Source organism: Rhamphochromis longiceps, linkage group LG1 (assembly GCF_057381845.1).
Source record: "Rhamphochromis longiceps isolate RC_006_pf linkage group LG1, R_longiceps_female_GT1.1, whole genome shotgun sequence".
NCBI lineage: Eukaryota > Metazoa > Chordata > Actinopteri > Cichliformes > Cichlidae > Rhamphochromis > Rhamphochromis longiceps.
Window position 1 is genome coordinate 27,773,813 of NC_140557.1, and position 20,769 is coordinate 27,794,581.

The 20,769-nt window shown below is 43.2% G+C and overlaps 3 protein-coding genes across 9 annotated transcripts in view; 1 reads left to right on the forward strand and 2 right to left on the reverse strand.

The window, feature by feature from the left end:
• LOC146678860 (uncharacterized) overlaps positions 1-20,769 on the forward strand; it is a 112,712-nt gene that overhangs the window by 58,504 nt on the left and 33,439 nt on the right. The window lies entirely within an intron of this gene.
• Positions 1-20,769, reverse strand: part of LOC146678861 (bromodomain adjacent to zinc finger domain protein 2B-like) — a 70,490-nt gene that overhangs the window by 49,154 nt on the left and 567 nt on the right. For all 7 annotated transcript variants that reach the window (XM_085403889.1, XM_085403904.1, XM_085403895.1 and 4 more), the window contains exon 2: positions 7,658-7,700. The gene's annotated coding sequence lies outside the window, so the exon portion shown is untranslated. The remainder of the gene's footprint in view (positions 1-7,657; positions 7,701-20,769) is intronic.
• The window catches only part of LOC146678862 (uncharacterized), a 32,134-nt gene that overhangs the window by 10,798 nt on the left and 567 nt on the right, over positions 1-20,769 (reverse strand). The window contains exon 2 of the mRNA XM_085403915.1: positions 7,658-7,700. The gene's annotated coding sequence lies outside the window, so the exon portion shown is untranslated. The remainder of the gene's footprint in view (positions 1-7,657; positions 7,701-20,769) is intronic.

Genomic DNA, 20,769 nt, shown 5'->3' on the forward strand with positions numbered 1-20,769 from the left:
AGTCATCTTGGAGGATTAGAAAAAAATGGCCAGGCATTTTCACACACTCACCACATGTATTCTCTGTGTGCAAATATTATAATATAGTCCCATAAACGCTTACAGTAAACTAATTGATGGAACTAAACATATTATTCTCCCAGACACACACACACACACACACACACACACACACACACACACACACACACACACACACACACACACACAGACAGGATTTAGGTAAACTGAAATGACGTAATCTGAACCCACAGACATGACATGACTTATTTTGCTCAAGTCATCTGAACAAAGATAGCTTTTCTTTTCCGCTTTGGAAATAATTCTCGCGTGCATCAGCAAGGACCCCTAAATAATCACACCAACTACCTGACAGCAATTGTCCACAGCAGCGCTGAAACCTGTGTTATAATGACAGCTCTGTAAATTGTTTTAATTATAGCCAACACAGATAACAGCCTGTGGAAACATCACCCTTTTCTTCAAGTCTTTTTGTGCAAGATGCAAACATACAGTATTCCCTGAAAATCGCAGCTTGTTATGTGTGTATGTGTGTGCACGTATATGCGTGTGTGTGTGTGTGCGCGCGCGCATGTGAATACAATATTCATTTTGCTGCAGGAGGACAATCTATGCATAACAATGAGAAGCGCTAATGAAATCAGCCATCAACCTGCGATACATACATATTAAAGCAGGACCTCAGAGTGTCATTCGCTTAGTGCATCATTTGTTCCCAGTCGGTTTTTTCTCTCTGCCACCTGACCTTTAGAGTATGTACCCCCCCCCCCCCCCCCCCCCCACACCCCCTTCACTTCTCCACGCTAAAAATAGGAAGTGTACCTGCAGTACTGTGGCATTAAGCATACACATGTGTGTGTGCATGTCATTGCAGCACTGCACGAACATCATGACAATTCATTTAGAAATGTATACAGCACTGATTTTGGCACAAATGTTCGTTTTTAGGATTCATACACAGACAACTAGTGACTGTCTCCTCCAAGTTGAGAGATCTGACGATCACCTCTTAACGGATGATGTCAGCATTACAAATGTTAACCACTGTCAGAGCTGAACCTTTAGTATAATGTCATATCATCCCAACTGCCAGGCGATCATGCTCCTCCCTTCCCTCTAAGCGTGCTTCGTGGCTATGGTCCCTCTGTCTCTCCCTCTCTCTCCCTAACCCCCACCCCCACGCTGGCAGGGAAATGGATCCCTCCACCTGACAGTGGCCATTTTGAGGCTTCTCTCCTCTCCTCTCTACCCCTGCTTCCTGGTAAACAATGGGAGAGGGATAATTGATCAAACAGCCAGGGAACCCTCCGAGCAGGGGAAGGTCACCGCCCGCCAGCCTAGCTCACTGTGAAGGAGGAGGGGTGTGTGTGTGTGTGTGTGTGTGTGTGTGTGTGTGTGTGTGTGTGTGTGTGTGTGTGTGTGTGTCTGTGTTTGGGGGGGGGGTGTCAGTATGTGTATGAACATTTGTCTGTGTGTATATGTTTTGTGTGTATGATTGTATTGCATCTATGAATGTTTTGTTGTGTATGGCCAACTGTGCAAAAAGGACACAGAGTATTTAGTGTCTATGTACAGTGTGTGTGTGTGTGCGTGTGTGTGGGGTGGGGGGGTGAAGGGGGTCTTTCTGACGCTCTTGAGCTGCCATTTTTCTTCCCTGACAAAGACTCCATCTGCCACAGAGCCATTTGCTGCCTCCCGAGTCGGCAGAGCATTCTGCACGCCGCGTTCACCTTGATGTCACCTCTATACAGCTCACGCCTTGCTGACGCTGTAGACACACACACACACACACACACACACACACACACACACACGCACGTACACACACTTGAACACACAACAACACACATACCTTTTCTCTCATCTAACCAAAGATATATATGCTTATTGTCTCTCACTCACAAACACACACTTTCAGTTTTTGTCATGCACATATTATCTTGGCACTCTCTCTTCACACACACACACACACACACACACACACACACACACACACACACACACACGCACATATTGAATGTGTATGTGTCAAGACAGCGGCCCTCCCTTTTCCTCTGCATGGCTGATATCACTGTGCAACCATCAGCGCTGTGCATTGTGGGAGTGTCTGTTGGGGCAGAGAGACGCGACAGGGGCTGAGGGATTCACACGCCTCTGAAAGACAGCCAGAGGGAGAGAGAGAGAGAGGGAGGGAGACAGGAGGGGAGGGAGGCAGAGAAAAGAGAGAGAGATACGAAGGGGGCCGGTAACTGGAAATGAGAGATGGCATTTTAAAGAGGAAGCTGAATTTCACCTGCAATTACCGTAGCTCCGGGGCACATGGCTCGGTTAAGAGACATTTCATTCCAAAGCCACTGCATATAGCTGCCGCACTGAGCCCTGAGAGGCGCATAAAGAAGCAGGGAGAGAGAAAATAGAGCGGTGGAAAACTCTCCTCTGCCCTAGATGGCCCTCAGCAGATGCAGTGATGAAAGAGTGGAGGCAGTCAGGGATGTTAACTGGTAAATGAAACCTAGCAGAAAGAGGTAGCATAGAAAGGAAAACAAAACAGAACTAAAGTAAGGAAAAACAGACAGATAAAGAGACAGAGAAAAGAAAATGGGTATCACATTCAGCAGGCCTCAACTCAACCATCTGCACACCAGACCAGACGGTTGAACTGGGACTCAGAGCGCACACGCACACGCACGCACAAACACATGTACACCCACTGAACAAAGAGAAAATCAAATCCAATAATCATAGACACTCACTCTCTCACAGTTAACTACAGGGAAAGCTGGCTATGTTTAATGATTAATATCATTCTTAGTATTCATTCTACTCTTTCGATGAAACCTAAACCCTCTCCCTCTATCTCTTCCTCTTTCTTTCTCTCAGAACTCCAAATCAAGCCATAATGGTTTCCCTGAGGCTCAGTGTCCTGGCTAGTTTCACCAGGCACACTGCTGTGTTTCATAGGAGAAGTGTGACTGCACAGAAACCGTAATGAGCTCTCACTGGGAGCTGGGGGCCTCCTGGCACAGCTAATGGCTTCTCCTGACTACAGCTGTATCCAGGTTACAACCTGGCCTGGCACAACAGGCCCTGGGATGCACAGGCCCAGTAGGGACAAACTATTCCCAGCCACAGGCACACAACGTAGGCAGAAAACGCATCCATAGCAGTGGACTGTGTTTAGTGTGTGGGTGTTTGAAGTAGAGAAGGAGGAAAGAAGACCTGGGGAAGAGAGTAAGGGGGCAGGAAGTGGGAGAGGATGTTGAGAGACAAGGGGTTGAGCAGAAACACAGACCAAGGAATACAGACAGTTGAAGACATGTGGTTTGGCCATAAATGCGGCAGATAGACCCAATAAACCTGAAAGCTTTCATAAGGGAAACAGCTGGTGTGTGTGTGTGTGTGTGTCTAAGACTGGCATGATATCAGATTTTCAACAAAATTATCATGTCCTATCTATCTATAAAGGTTAATATATGCTTGCATAATATAAACATTAGGTCACCATGTCATTTTTGAGTACAGATCTCACCAACACTCCTTTCACAACCACAATGTGCAGACATGTCTTCCTTATTGGGGACAGAAAGGCAAGTCCTCATAATGTAAATCATTAAATTTTAAAGTGATGACATGTTGTCCAGTTAAGGTTAGGTTAAAGTACAGGGGAGTAAGGCAAAGCTAAGCTTGGAATTACTCTCCAGGAAAAGAATGGAAGTCAATGCAAGGCACTGTGGATGTTTATGTGTGTATGTAAGAGAAAGAGATGAGGAAACTCTGTGTGTGTGTGTGTGTGTGTGTGTGTGTGTGTGTGTGTGTGTGTGTGTGTGTGTGTGTGTGTGTGTGTGTGTGTGTTTGACTTGGTGGGGGGTGTGGGGGGGTCTGCTTAATTATCTCCATAAGACAGTAACCCTGCATTTTCTAACAGCGCATGCATGCACAGACTAAGTACAGACAATAATGATGGCTTTTTATAATAACAACTCTGCTAATGATAACCAATTACTAATAGTCATATTAACCCATTTGGCTAAGCTTCCAAAATTAAAGCAAAACAAAACACAAAATCAGAACAATCAAGGACAAACAAACATCAAATTTAGAACATAATTGGCTTTAAAACCTTTAAATCTGGTGAACCATGTGACCCACAGAAAAAAAGACAACATCTGGGTTAGGCTGATGAAAGGGCCAAATGCTCTAAGATGACGTCGACAACTTTGCAAAAATGTCTTAGATACCATTTTCTACTCAGGGTGAGGGTAATGTGATTGGTAGGTTGGTAAGTAAGTGCAAGAGATGGCAAAGGATGGATCATCACTTGTTTTCAAACCTAACAGTGAAACAGGCATTAGAGCTGCGTCCAAGGAGCTCAAATTGCAATCCCGTTTGTATGCGGCTAAAAGGTTTGTGATGCATGGGGTTTAAAGGTCTACTCCTAATGTTTCATAAATTACTGGTATACAATTATGTTGCATTATGACACCCAGAACTCAGCATTGTATAGCCAACATCAAGCCCGTACTACAACAAATACAACACAGAGACATACACACACACTCCTGTTGTTGCCCTCTCTAGGAAAGCTCACAGCTTGGGTTCTTTAGCTCCTGTTTTGTCTGGCCTCCATTCAAAATGGCCCCCTCATGACCACGCACATTATGGTCCGGGCAGGCAGCCCCTGAGTGGACTGAGGCTCCCTGGGTGCAAGCAGTGATTCATGGCACAAGTGTCTGTAAAAGAGCAGCCTCACCCCACGCTGCAGCCCTTCATGGGGACAAGAAGAGCAGAGGCTGTTTGGCAGTGGGGGTGAATCAAAAGTCTGGCTACAGGACTGAGCCCTGTCGAGATCATGCGGGCCAAGAGAGGCAGAAGGGGAACAGCCAGTGTGTTTCCTCATGTGCGTGTGTGTGTGTAGAAAGCATGAGTTTGAGTGAAAGCGACACAAAGACATGGATGGCTAAGCCCAAAGTAATGCTAGAGTGTGTCTGCTGAATCTACTCTGCTCCCTATCCCGAGGACAATCACACAGTAGCTTTTTAACAATCTTAGCTTCGAGGCAAGTACAAAGTACTATATGTTTAGGAGTTATCTCTAACACTTCCCCAATCTAACAGAGCACCAGTTTAAAGGGCACTGGGAAAAAAGACACTGTGAGAAACAAAGAGGGCTCATGAATAAGAGCTGAAAAATGATAGTAGTTGCTAGGATTGATGAAACCCTATTCAGGTTTTGTGACAGGCAACGAGACACACAAATTCTTTCCCCTCAGGCTAGAAGGTGTAATTTCCCCTTCCACTGCCACAAGAGTCATGTAAAAAATTATCTATAGCTCAGTGACTGACTGCTTCGAAGTAATTCCAAGCAGTAATTTGTCCTTCTATCTATCTATCTATCTATCTATCTATCTATCTATCTTTTCAGAGACACTCAGAATAGAAACACTGGCATGCTACTCTGTTGTAACACACGGTGGGATGCAGATGGAAATGCTGGCCCCACAGGACACACACACACACACACACACACACACACACACACACACACACACACACACACACACACATAAAGAACGGACTGCTGTGGGGCTGACGCAAGACTATCTCTGTCTCACGTGTCTCTCCCCTACGGCCGCCCGCTGCTCCTGACCTTCGAGATGTTTTTCTCTCTCCTTCTCCCTCTCCCTTTATTCCTCTCTATTTCACACTCACATAACACACACACACACACACACACACACACACACACACACACACACACACACACACACACACACGCCTCCTTTTTCTGCACAGCTCCCAGCCACTCAGTATTTTGTCATTAAAAAGCATTGCATTTCAAGCTTGGATCAAGCAGATGGGGCTGCGTAAGCATTGCTGCTCCTTCGCACAGCACCTTGGCTTAAGTACAGATAGTTTACATGCAGTACGGCACTCTCGCTTAAACACGCGCACACAAACAGACATGCGAGCGCACACATGCACACGCACAACCTTCCTGGAACCGGAGAATCAGCCCGTTTGTGGATGGCTGCTTCACTCGGGTACTGTGCATCTCACTTGTGTGATGCCTAGCTGATGTGGCTGAATACTTTAAGACATGCTCTAAAAAATAACAGCGCTACACAGCAGACGAGGGTATCGTCTCTTAGCAGAGAAAGCCTCATTCTTATCCTAACATATTTTGTAGTCCTTTCCGTAGACCAGTGGTTCGTGCCTTGCAGTGGCAAAACACTGACATAAATACTCACATAAAGTTCAATGGGTTCATAACACACACAATTACACACCCACATGCGTACGTGAATGTAATATAATTATATCTCTGTGCCATTAGACACATTTCTCTGTCTTTCTTTCATTTTCTCTCACCCTCAACATTTGCATATTCCTTTGGGTGTTTGAGTTGAGCAGCTCTTTCCTTTTTCCTTCTCTTGTCTTCCAAGCAACAAATGTCAGCTAATTACACCATAGCTGTTTGGATGAGCTCCATCTTTCCCCTGTGCTCTGCTGTGCTTGTTCTCTATGGGGCTGCAGGAAGAGTCAGGCAGCCAAGACACCAGTTAGGAGCAGCCAGCTGTGGGGGTTGAGCTAGAAGGCTACCCCCCCCCCCCCCCCCCCACACACACACACACACACACACACACACACCCCACCACCACTACCCACCCCTAGAAATTGATTCCCCAAGAGAGGACTCATCAATACTTATCACAAATGATACAAGCAGCCTGCACCAACCTGCAGGGGATATAATGTATCATTCACAGCCAGAGATGAAGCAGTAATGGTTAGACCTGATAGAATCGGGTCTGCTAACGCACAAGGCTAAAAAGACAGTCACGGGCGAAACAAGTATTTCACTGAGCTCTGCATTCAGCAAAAACCTTCTTTTAAAAGATCCAATTTGATCTGGTGACACACTCACAGGCACAAGGCCATCAAGTCAGGCAGGAGAGAAAGTGCAAGTCATTGTCTGTGTGTGTGGAACAATAAACTGGCACACCACTTGGTGTGTGTGAAGTGAAGCCTTGAGGACGCAGCCGCGCCCCTGAGTACAGCTTGCTCTCACACACAGACACAGCGAGAAAACAGAGAAGGAAGAAAGAAAGGGTCTCAAAAAGGAGAAGATTAATGCTACACGCAGAAAGACACACAAACAACTAAACCCAATCCAAGATCCTAACCCAGAAGCACTGTCGGGCACAGTTAACACCCATTTACATTCAGTGTTGGGTCTGAAGAGATAGCAAACTCAAAGGATGTTTATTAGGCGCGTACGTTTCATACAAATATTCTGATTAGAATGGGAGAAATCTAATTAATTGCTTGATTCACTGAATGAACCCCGAATTTGTAATGTAATCATAACAACTGCTTTTCAAGGGGCTCTTGTTAAATTTAATTGGGGGAGAAGAAAAAAAACATCCTCTTTCGCTGAATGAATGAAAATCAAATTAGGCCTGAAACTGGAGGAGTCTGCAAGTTTGTTCTGTTGCGCCATAAAAAAAAAGAAATAATTTTTTAAAAACCACTGTAAAAGCAGAAGTGTGTGACAATGTATATTTTCAAAAGTCACGCATCAACTATTTTGTAACATGCATTTTGGGCAGTGTGAGAGATTTTAGAGATGCACTTACTGTTACAGGTGTCTTCAGCTCTTTGACATCACTGCTGTAACACCTGGGGAAAAGCAGAAACAAGAGATCACTGTGGTTCGGGCCGAATACAACAATCTGACTCATAAGAAGAGCAGCATTCTCAAAACGGGCAATTTTGATATAGTACTATGAAGCTTTTTTCTCTTCTTCTTTCATTTCACGACCTGAAAGCTGGCGGAGGCCCTAAAAACTACTTGCACTTCAAAGTTACAGTTACACAGCTTAGTATTTGTGGTTTTCCAGACACATCAAAGGAAAAAAATACAGTGACGTCTGAAACACAGCTGTGGCTACACACACACACACACACACACACACACACACACACACACACACACACACACACACAAACAGAAAGATATTCACACCCACAAAAAGTCTCTTTCTCCCTGAGCCCGTTCTTGCAAAACCTGTTTGTTAGAACTGAATCTAGACATTGGAGCTTCAAGTGTGAGGATATTTTCCCTAAACACAAGACAGTTCTTGCAGAGAACCAAGCCTTACCAGCGTTCTCACGCCCATCTCTCATGCATTGTCTCTAAGGCCCTCCTGTGCACTTACAGACCGGGCTTAATCTGAGCAGCTCACCATAACAGACAACACCCTGCTTTGTATATCACACTACAGTGCAGTTTTTACAACTTTCATTTACGCTGATATAACCTCGTGTTGAATAAAAAGAACAGCTGAAGGACAGCTTTCGATTATGAGTTATAACTGGTGTCAGCAAGGTTAGGTGGGATCAGAATGCAGTACCTACAAATGTCACGGCTCCCTGTACACATGCACACAGACTCAGGGAAGCAGACATTTCCAGACACGGCAACACACAAGCAGTGTTACAGCATGTGTGGGTAGCTATCTAACAAGGTTTTGTTGTCAGTAAACACATCCATCTGGTCAACAGCAACTGAATCAAGTCTGGTGGATGCCTCAGCCGCACGGATGTGGTCAGATATTACAATAATAGTTAAAGCTATCCTTTTTCCTACAAAGTTCCCGTCTTTTCTGTTAACGTCACTTGCTCAAATGGTAAAAAGAAAGGGAGTATGTTACAAGTAAGTAAGTCATTTTGTCTGTCCAGATGCCTTCAAGTGTTTCCAAAGTCTGTGGTACACAGTGCAACGCATGTCTGTCATTACAACTCAATGTATCACTGAACAGAAATCACCTAGACTGACTGTGTTGGTAATAACCGAACTGATCGAACTGTAATGGTTCCCCTCATTATCTGTTCTCTTACACAAACACACACACACACACACACACACACACACACACACACACACACACACACACACACACACACACACACACAAACTACAGGCACACACAAATACTTTGATAACTCATCGCAGTGATAATGATAACAGAGAGCCAGGTAGGCTGAATTCATCTTCAGCTTTTTTCATAAAGGCCTATTAGTGGATGATTAAAGGATCTCTGCTCACAGGACTTCACCACAGAAAATTATTTGCCAGCCACGAGGCAGGTGAATTACACTGGATAAGAAAGCCAGTGCTGTCTGCCATCATTTGCCTCACTGAGAATCAGGCTGTTAGTCTATTAACCTCATTTTATGGTAGGATCTTACCAGTTTTACATCAAAAATTACAAAACACTCTTTTCCTGTGACTGCAGCCTTGTTCCGCTGCTATGTCCTCATAAATTATGTCAGGGCATTGTATTAAGTCTGCAGCAAACAATTAATTAATTATGGATTCATCTTTTTCAATTAGCTAATAGTTAATTTGGCATATAAAATATTGAAAGGGTGTAATAAATATACATTAAAATCTTCATAAAGTCCAATATGACATAAATAAAACTGCTTGCCCAAGCCCTTTAGATGGATTTTACTACAACAGAAAGACAAAAAGAAAGAAGGCAGAAAAAGTACAAAACAGTTGAAGCCAAAGTCAATGCCAAGCAAAACATTAATCAACTACAAGTTTGAGTGAAACATGATGTGAAAACTTCAAAGCGCTATTTACAGTTGAACAAATACAAATCATCACGAATGCAAAAAGGTTCACCTCAGCATTAATTTAGTGTGACAGAATTCACATAGCCGTGCTTTCTGAGTAACACCGAGATATTTGAATGTCTATATATACAAGTGATCCAACAAAATCGGTGCCCTAAGTTATGCCGGTGAATTTATTACTTTTTGAGTAACAATCCGAATGTCAATTTAATAATAGCCATGATTGCTTAGTCATTTCCATTTAATTAATGTGAAGGCAAATAAAACCAAACACACATACACACACAAAGAACTATCTCCAAAGTAATAATTACCAGCATTTAAACTCCAGGCATGCTTGCACATGGACAGCGTACAACCTAACTGCTATGATGTCTCCCTGAATTGTCTTGTTTGGTTACTCTAATCTACCCCTGTTGCCTCAGCCAAACAGATGTTGACTTTACTTTAAGATTCATACAACCGCTCTCAGGCATCCACACAGGGTTAAATAGAGGGGTCAAAAGAAAGAAAGAAAGAAAGAAAGAAAGAAAGAAAGAAAGAAAGAAAGAAAGAAAGAAAGAAAGAAAGAAAGAAAGAAAGAAAAAGTCACGTGAGCCTTCATTTATGAACAAGCTGCTGGTATTTGAGCACGGAAAACAAGTGTACTCTGAAAATATACATATTGAGATTGGCCTAAAATCCCCTGCTTTTTAATATTTGATGCATTGTTAGACGAGCGACACTGGCGAGGTGTTTGTCTCTGTTGTCTCTGCTGATCTCTGGCACACCGGGCCCTGTGGGAGTGAGTTAGTGAGACTTGGCCGCAGACATTTTCCTGAAGCCCCCAGAACAAAACAGGCAAGTCTTGACAGTCTGTCCGCCACCGAGTCGTCACACAATCAGTTGCAGGAAACCAATCCCTAAATAGCAGTGATTCATCTCTTCATCACACACAATGCCAGTACACAGTGCACAAAGAAGCTCTCTCTTCCTCTCTCCCTCTCTCTCTCTCTGTCTTACCCTATCTGCCCCCCCTCCCTCCCTCCCTCCCTCAGTATGGTCTCTCATGCTGCTTAAAAATAAGTGCTTCTCCCAGCTTTCTTTGCCCTGTGATTTACTGGCAGTGTTTAACTGCAGGGCAGCATCTTTTATCGTTACATGATCTGGGGCTGAAAGCTGACAAAATGGAATCTCTGCGCAAGTACTTTTGTATGTGAGCAAGTGTACGTTCAGGGGAAAGATGGGAACGAGACGAGGAATAAAGAACTTATGTGAGAAACGTTTGCCTAAGTGCAATTCAAATCCCTCCAGCCTCCCAGTGCTGCGTGTATGTGTGAATATACGTGTGTGTTTATCATTCCCCTAAATGGTTTCTTCCTTGACTTGATGGAGCAAGTGCCATCTCGAGGGAACGGGTTACACCACACACTGGAGTAAAGCCCTTTGAGACCAATGAAAAGCTCTGAACATTAGTGCAATCCATTTGTGTGAGCTAGAATATATATATATATATATATATATATATGTGTGTGTGTGTGCGTGTGTAATTCCAGTCTTGATTGTATGCTTCGCCCTTTTAGTGCCATGTATGCGCGCATGTTTTTGTGTTGCCATGATAACTTTTCTCTTCGCTGCATTAAGCAATACACCTCCATTTCCTGCTTTTCTTTGCAGGATCTGTCATTACTGAGTACTGACTTCAGTTGCACTTTGATACCAAAAATGCAAGCAGCTGAATGCTGGTGCATGCTCATGGTAGCGCAGGCCTACACAACAGGTTTAGCGTATCGCCACAGCCTTGATGATCCATCAGGATGACGTGTGAAGGTCAGAGTAGCCGTGACCAACACAGCTGTCATCTCCTCCCAGCACCCTCTTGGCTAACTGGCCTTCCAAAACACTCAGCACAAAACATGGCCAACTGGGGGAGTACAGGGGCCAGGGCCAACAGAACATGCCTATAACCCTGACTGGGCTTGCATTCGCACTCCATGCTGTAACACAAGATGCTGCAAAGAGGCAAATCAGAGCTGTTTTTCTGCAACGGCAATGCAACTATGACAAGAGAAACCGGCAATGGAAAAACATTATGACATCTATTAGTAGTGGCTTTTAAAATTTAATTCAACAGCCGATAAAGCCGCAGTTTTAAATGACTACCAGAGGAAGATACAGTGGAGCTGTGTGGAGAGCAGATGTGAATCCACTTTGATTTCCGTGCCTGTGTGTGTGTGCGCGTGCGCTCGTGTGTGTGTGCGTGTAGCTTCTATTAAATGGATCTGCTGTCTCCTTGATCAAGGGAGTCAATAAAGGGCCAGTGCTGTCAAACCCTCAGGGGTAAGTGTGTATGCACATGTGTGTTCATGTTTGTCCATGCATGCATGTGTGGCTGTGTGTGGTTGTGTGTACTTGTGTGTTACGGACAGATTTTGAAGTACTCTGACAGGTGAGTGATTGAGTGCTTTCATTTCCCTCCAGCGACAACAAGACACTCGCACACAAACACCTGCGCAGCACACACACACACACACACACACACACACACACACACACACACACACACACACACACACACACACACACACACACACACACACACACAGTGGTGGATGAAGAGAGAAAGAGAGAGAGCTGTTGTTTCCTAAAGGATGCTGCTCCTGCCTGCATGCTTAAATTAGCTCTAAATGTTTGGATTACACACGGGAGCTCTCACAGAGGATTTAGCAGCCATAGCCTAGAGTCCAGGGGATGTGTGGATGTTTCCATCTACGCACACGCACACACGTGCACACACACACACAAACACAAACACATGCACAAAACGAGTCCACACACAGATCACAAACATAAGTCACTCAAATATTACTCCATACATTCTGTAAACACTTGACAACACAATTTAAGTTTCATCCAGTGTGGACTAAAGATGGAGGGATGCTAGCAATTTAAAAAGCAACACACAGCTTTAAATGGTGTAAACAGGAACAACACACATCATTTCATTCATCAGGTTTTTTTTTTTTTTGCTATGGGCAGAAAATGTTTTCTCATTACGCTTTTTTTTTAGTGCAGTCTCGGCTTCTGTTGGTGGGGGGAGGATGGAGTATGCCAGCAGACGCAGAGACGGGGAGAGAAAAGGAGGAGAGAAAAAGAAGGGGAATGAGGGAGGTCAGCGCCCCCAGTCTCAGATAAAGGCCCTCTCCCTCCCTTCTGCCTCAGCTTTTCGAAGCCCCTGCCAGGATCGAGAGGCGTCTCACGTTACAGCTGTCTCTCAGTGTCATCGTTCAGAAAGAGAGCGCACAAGCAAAGAGCGGGAGAGAGACAGAGAGAGGGAAGGACAGACAGAGACACAGAGAAAAAGAAAGCGGGACAATGCCACAGACTGAGCAGGGCTAGGCTTTCGTAGCTGGACAAGAAAGGAAAAAACAAACCAAAAAAACAGCAGCAGCAGGTTAAACCGGATGAGGAAACCTTTGTGATTTGTAATGTTAATGCAACATAGATTTTCAGTACAATGTAAGAGCATTTCGAAATCACTGATATGTGCTTTGACCTTTTCAAGACAAATTATTTCAAAATGTAGTGTGAACGCAGCTAGTCAGATCATTTCCTCTATGCCACCTGGGACTAACTGAACACTCACAATTTCCTAAGAAGAAGAAAAGGGGGAAATTATTGCCTTTAATACCTGGTGTCGTGTGCAGTGAGACGAGAGAAAGAGAAACACGCTGTCCTTAAGAAAAGAACAGGGCTATAAGAATGCATGCTAAAGGGCTTTTGCAGATTAGCCATTGGTGAGTTGCCTCTCTGCTCACGAGTATCCCTTTTTAACCTTAAAATGCTAAAAACAGCCGCTTGTTCCAGGTCCAGTAATGACTAATCCAATGACTGCCAGCATTTTCAGCTTGCACTACAAACACTGTAAGGCCTTGCAGTTCAGTTCTGAGTTAAGTTACATTTAGAGTCGATGATCATTTCTTCTCCACAATTTTGTTTTCTGAAGAAAAACACAGGATAGCCCCCTCAATTCATAAAAACTTTATGAAGGAAAAGGTGCTGTATGCGCACATTTTTACTCCAAACTATAGCGCTTACACAGCCGACTCAGTGCGAGGTGATCCTATCAGCGTGTTTTACATAAAACACGGTTCTCAACAAATGCACATATAGCTACTGCACAGCTCCAAACTGCTTTTCTATTTGTTTTTCCTCTCTCCTTGTCATTTCTCATGGCGTTTGTGTAGGAGTTAAATATTTTAAATTCTGGCTTAGCTTCAAGCACGCTTTGCCAGCGCAGCTAAAATAAAAAGCCTTTGTGGCAGCAGTGACCAGATTTTAAATGCTGAAGAAGATCAATAAATGGGGGGCTGTCGAGGCACAATCTCATGCATTTGTGTGTACACGTTAGTGTATGTGTGTACTGTCCCTATACATAAATGCCTGTGTTGTGACAGCAAGTGTGTGTGCGTGTGCCTGTGTACGTGCGCCTTAACACCCACCGAAGCTCACAGCTCCCCTGCCTGCAACAAGCTATTCTATAGTATCATCAAAAACCCCACTGACCCAGGAGGCACACCAATAGAGAAACCAATTCCGACATCCGAAACATTCTTCCCATTTCTTTTCCCATTCCCAGTATCCTTCCCCATCCAAGCACAGCCAGCATGGGAGAATGCAAGAGAAATGTGTAAGTATAGGCCCCCTGCTGCAGATGTCAAGGTGTGGAAAACATCAGACTAAATAGCAGGTTTTCCAGACCTCAATGCCAATTCCATAATCAAGTCCCTGCGCAAGAAAATGTTGGTAAGCGAGACAGGGAGGACAAGGTGGGAGAAAAATGACAGAAAAATCCAATCCAGCCTCCTTCAGCTAATGTTAAGAGACTCTGAATGTATCTATTTCACAAAGCCAAGAAACACTGATGTGATTTCTTTTCAAGAAAATAAATGCTTTCATTATGCTGCCATCTTTCTTGCCACTCTTGCTTTTTATAAAGGCCACCTTAAATGGATGCTTTCAGCTCACATAAAGTGATAACCTTCTTTGCTACGTCTTTAGCACATGCAGCACAGACACACAATTATGAGGACTTGCATGCTCGCCGCTGTGTGGCACGGAGATACACACAAAGTACATCTGTATTTTTCGCATCCTCACTAATGTATAAAACAAAAACAGCCATGAAGTGGAAAAATCATCAGGACCTTTAGAGACTTCATTAAAAGAAACTAGCCTGGACTTCCCAAACAAGGCATCTCTTTGGAGGGGGAAAATCAACCTTTTCACCTTGTTGGTGGAAAAACAGGCATCCCAACGAGACAGAGCATGCACAAACAACCTTGACTTTCATCAAGGAAATTCTCACATTGAATGATAAATAGAGGCCCAGGGGACGAACAGCAAAGAAGCAGCTTATCGCCTTTCCCTCCCAAATTTGGCCGCTCTGTCTTCTGTCTCCTGAAAGTCAACGCCGGGTGACCCACTTGCACTTTACACTGCTTATTGTTCGGTAATTAATCCACCATATGTAATCCACACAGAAATGTAGAAAAAATAAAATGGGTGTTGATTTGTTTAGTCTTAATTAAGAGTTGAGATTGTTTACTTGCTTCTACAACAGAAAGGCATATGCCCAATCTCATTAGTCTGTTTTTTTTTTTTAAACGTAGCTGCATTTCTCACTGTACAGATGGATGCAGATAACTCAGCAAAAGGACAGGCACAATATTAGAAGAGGCTCACTTTAAAAGCTGCTGTCACCAAGCATGCACTTTAGACAATTATTTGTGGATCCTGATGACTATCGGGACGTTCAGAGAACAGGCAGTGTTACCAAAATAGCAAGGTAACATAAGGTTAGGTAGATCAACTGAGAGCTCACCAACTTCCCAGCTGAGAGGACATTAACCTGCGAGGCCATGTGGACACGTATCAATAAGTGATCTGCCTGCATGGGCCTCTAACACACGGCTCACAGCACTAGACCGAGACGAGGACAGAGAAGCTTCAATTTGATCTGTAACAATATGACGCATTGTTAATCTAATGCATGGAAGCTTTTAAGGCTTTTGCTAAAATGCTGCTTCTTCTCAAAGGACCATTAGTCTTTCCAGGATTAATGTCTACTTCAAAAACATCTGTTAAAGTCCTCAGTTTCTTGGTGCATTATTTCATTTGTCATTATTTTATTTTTTTGCTTGTGCATGCACATTCACGAGTAAAAGACTGACCGACGACTGGGAGTGTGTCTTGCATTAGTTCTTGAAGGATCTGGTTAACACAGAGCAGATCTCTACTTCCTCTTTAAATTTCACAGCTCTGTGTCAGCGCTAACATGCAGAGATTTGACAGGGCTCCCAGATGGCCATTATTATCGATAGATTGTTTGCAGATCTTATTAATCTCTGACTAAATATAACTTACTGACATCAATGCATTGAAACATTTAGGCTGACTGAAGCACTTCAGACAGAGCTTAGTAAATATTTCAGTAATATACATGTGTATGGTAATGTGAAAGTTTATTTTTGTCTTTCATTATCAGTTCAGCCTCCTGCTGTTGTGGTTAAAGAATGCATAAATCAGCCACTTTGTCATATCTTGTCACACAGAAACTACAAAGCATGAGCCCAGAGTAAAATCATGTAATCAGTGAGGGGAGACGCAGTAACCGAATGCACAATATTGAAATAGTCGCAAGAATTTCAAATAACCCTTTTTTTCTTTTTTCTTTTATCGTCAGGATCTGCATTACCCCTAAAAAACACTGCTTGATTCATTTTAAGTCTTGATTTGAAGCATAACGCCACTTTTCTAAAGGGCTGTACAAACAGGAAGAGACTGGCAGAGATGTGGCAACATGAAATGTCAATGAAATTCAGAGACCGTTAGCGATGCAAAGTGGGCGGGCCCTGAGTTAAACTTATCTCAAGTTTGAGGCGAGCATTACAAGCGACTGCAAGTGAAACAGCTGACTGACATATAACGGGGAGGTAAATTCTGTGTTAGACCTGCAACAGACCGCCGACCTGTCCAAGGTGTACCCTGCCTTTCAGTCTATGACATCTGGGAAAGGCTCCAGCCCCCAGCCATCACCTACAACCAACCATCATTTACAACGTGCAAAGAGCAAAATACTTCATATGTGAACGAGGCTCTGGGATGGCACAATCAGCCAAGGGGACAGGGACACTTTTCATATTTTGCATTAAAGGATTTACTTTGTTAATCACCAATGATAGTGACATCAAGGAAAAAGAATTTGAGGTTAAAATCAAAATCTGCAACTAAAACCCTATTCACACCTGGCATTACTAGATGTTGTAGTGATCCAATACGAAGTGCACTGCTCTAAGTAAAGGTCTGAGCCACACAGGAAAAGAGCACCTTGGGTCACACTGAAGGACCAGCTATTTAACTGATGTCCTCGGTGTAAGCAGAAGCAGGTATTCATTTGGGCGCCAATTAAAATGTGCAACAGCAGGCGCCAACAATATCAGGCAAAATAGATTCTCTTAGATTGAAAACGCTTTGATTTCCAATTGGGCCAAAGAGTCAATCAGCCAGTCGGAAAGCGGAAGATTAGAGACATCATCGAGCTAGACTGTATAGCATTTCTTATTCTATTAATTCCAGCACATTATTCAAGGGAAGTACATTAGAGACGGCAACACATTTCAGTCCCTGTACGTGTTCAGTGTTAAAGTGAGACCTGATCACAAGTGGTCGCATGGGACGAATGTGGAGGCATATTCAAATATACAAGGTGTGAACCTAAGCTGACATAAGCTGCACGATACACTCCTGATATACACACTAAGAAACTGTACATGCTGTAAGTTATAACATCACCCATGTTGTAAGACTTTCATTTTATACACTTGTACATTCTGCACATAACACTATGTTTTTGCACATCGGGTTGAATTATCACTGCATTTCATTCGCTTTGTCCCAGTGCTTCCCACCATGGTGATAAAGTTAATTCTACTCTAATCACACAAAATGCATGTTAAACAACAAGATCTAAGCTCTACTCACTCATCACAGAAGTTTTTAGGAACACAAACAAAATAGTGTTAGCTTTTCTCATTCAAAACAGGTTAGTGCTCAGCATATTTAGGAGGAAAGCCGTTAAACTAAAATCTAAAAGCATACATGATATGAATAATAACCCATTTATATTATTGCCCGTTGTAATAAGGCACCATTTAAATTATCAACATATCTCATAGTCGTGTTTGATTTTTGTTCCTTTGCCTTTACTGTATTCACACCAGTCAGACTTAAATGACAGTCTGTAACCGAGGAAAACCCTGGTTTATGCGTGCGCGTTTGTTGTTATTTTGTTTTTATTTCTCCCTCTTGCTGAACTGTTTGTCCAATTAACCAGCATGACACTGATGTGACCCAACAGATAAAGACCAGCCACTGCCATTGGTAAATGTAATCTCATTTGCTGATAGGCTCATATCTGTCAACGAGGCTGTGATTGGCTCAGTGTTCAGCCGATATATGGAAGCATCCCTAATAGAGTGGACGTATTTTTTTTTATCTCATATTAAAGTTTTAAGCAAGAGCTGCCTCATACCAATGACTTGATCATTCCTATCATGCACACCTAATAAATCGCACTTCATTTCATCTGTCAAAGAACACAAGGATGGGTTTCCTTCAAAAAAGAGAAAAAAAATAGATAGCCCCCATATTCAATAGCAAGGGATTATAGAGAATTCAGCCTTGTGTGCACATGGGATTGTCTTCTCAAAAGCTGTCCAAGTTCTGTCAGATTCAGCACCCCCAGACATAGAGCTCGTGAACCTAATTTCACCTAATCAGCTTAGTCAATAGCAACCGTTTGCTGTGACTTTGGTAGACATGCAAATAGGGCTTAACTATGTCTATCCTTAATTCCTGAATGTTCAAGTCAAGCAGAAGTCCTCCTTTATCTCTTCAAAAACAACAGTTCCAATTTGAGAGGGAGAAGCAGAGAAAGAATAAAACTCCAGCCGCGAGTTGACTTTTTTTTCTTCCCCTTGGCCTGGCAAGGAGAGACATCTCTGATTTGAGTGTGCTTGAGGTAGCACAGTGTGCTTTCATTTCAAACCAACATGGCAAACAAACTCTGACAGATTTGTTCCCCTTTTTTCACTTTTGCTCTTGCTCAGTCTCTCTCAAATTATGAGAAAACACGCTGCACAAATATATTACCACTTCTTGTCGGTTTGTATGTTCAGCTGCAGCATTTGCGCGCACACACACACACGCGCATACGTACACGGGAGCACAAACACTCACACATATATTCAAACAAATCCGCACCAAAAAAAAAGATGCCAACAAAAGAGAGTTGTGATAGAAAACTGGGAGACACTGTTCCGTTTCAATTCACTGATACCACTAATGGCTTCTTAGCAGCTCCATGAAATCAAGCAGCTGTCATGTCGATGCATCAGCAGTGAGAGGAGGGAGAGCCATCCCCATAAGGACAGAGGCACCGCGCCTTCATGTTTGGCTAAACATCTGCTCCTCTGCACTCCAGCTTTTGCAGCAATAAACGGGCAAACAAAAGAGGTGGGAGGTGAAATGATCTGATTTTCCATTTCAAAGCATTTGTTCAGTTTGTTTTCTTTGTCCCCCTCCTTCCACTACACCCTCCAACCCTAAACACCCTCCTTTTTCTCAAACTGCTTTACAGGACATGGGGAAGAAAAGTGAGATCAAGTTGTAACTGTAAGGGGCAGGGACACATTTTTTGTGTGAGATGGATGACACAAAATAAATAAGGTCACCATTTTCCAGTCTGCTAAAAGTCTTCAGTCTAAACTGTTGCAAGCAAGTATCATGGCTCAGCTAAGAGATAATCCAAAGGAAGGCTAGAGGTGCATGTGTGCCAGTGTGCACGTCTTAAACCTGTCAATCTAGCAAACTTATCGCTCACAGATCTATTCAGCTAAACCACAACAGCTGAAGGAAGAAGGAAGGACCTGTTTTTTTTTTAACATAATACTATTTATATAACTTTTGTGAGTCTAATCATACCTAATCACTTTTTTATACTGAAATCCAATTAAAATCCAATGAAAATTATATTTTTTAAAAATAATCTTCCCTTAATATCATTCCAAGTAATTTGCCCTTATATCATTCCTTCCTTCCTTTCTTTCTTCCTTCCCCCCTCCTTCCTTCATTCATTCATTCATGTTTAGCTGCAAAGACAAACATTGGGCAGCACCGAGTAAACGCCGATCTCACATTTATCAACAGTATTATCTTAAAACATCACAAATGCGCCTGTTTATCGACGCCTGTCTCAAAACACCAGCCTCTCCACTTACGTCTCAAAACAAGAGAATCCTGACATGTAACCACACGTCACTTTGTATTTGCTTTTTTAAAGCACCAAACATCGAAGTAAAACTGCCTTAAAATGATCGTCTGCGACTCTATCAGCCACCTTAATTTCCTTTCAAAAAGGAAAATAAAAGAACACACACGGGACGCGATCCCCCGTCTCGTTTTTTCCCCCTCTACCAAGTCTAAAACTTTGGTAAAACTTGAGGAAAAAAACGTCCATTTCCTTTTAAAGTAGCCTGGATGTTTGTATGTGTGTGTGTGAGAGAGAGAGAGGGGTGGGGGTGGGGGTGCTTTGGTGTGGGGTGGGGGGGGGCGGTGGACGAATTTAAAATAACCAAGATGGCGAGAGGCTTGTTGTTTTGGAAGGGGCAGAAAAAATGGAGGATATTGTAATATACACAAAGGGATAAATTTCAACAACTCGGCCAAGCGGCTGCTAGCTTGCCTGCACGCCTCTCGGTTTGAGGAAGCGACCGCGATAACAGCTCCCCAGCAGGCTGGCCAGCAATACGACTAGCGACACGACAGGGAAAAAAAAGCTCAAACTCTGAACCGCTGTACAAAGAGAAATTAATATTATACGTACAAGTTAATCCAAACTGAAGGGGGATATTTATGTATTTGTCGCCTAATTGTTTTATTTTCGCGTCGGGGGACTGTTAAACTGGATGGCTTTTTAACGGACGGACTAGCGAGGACCAACGGCAGTCCAGTGCCTCGTAGTTGCCCCCCCCCCCCTTTAGGTTACAACATCCACTACACTGAA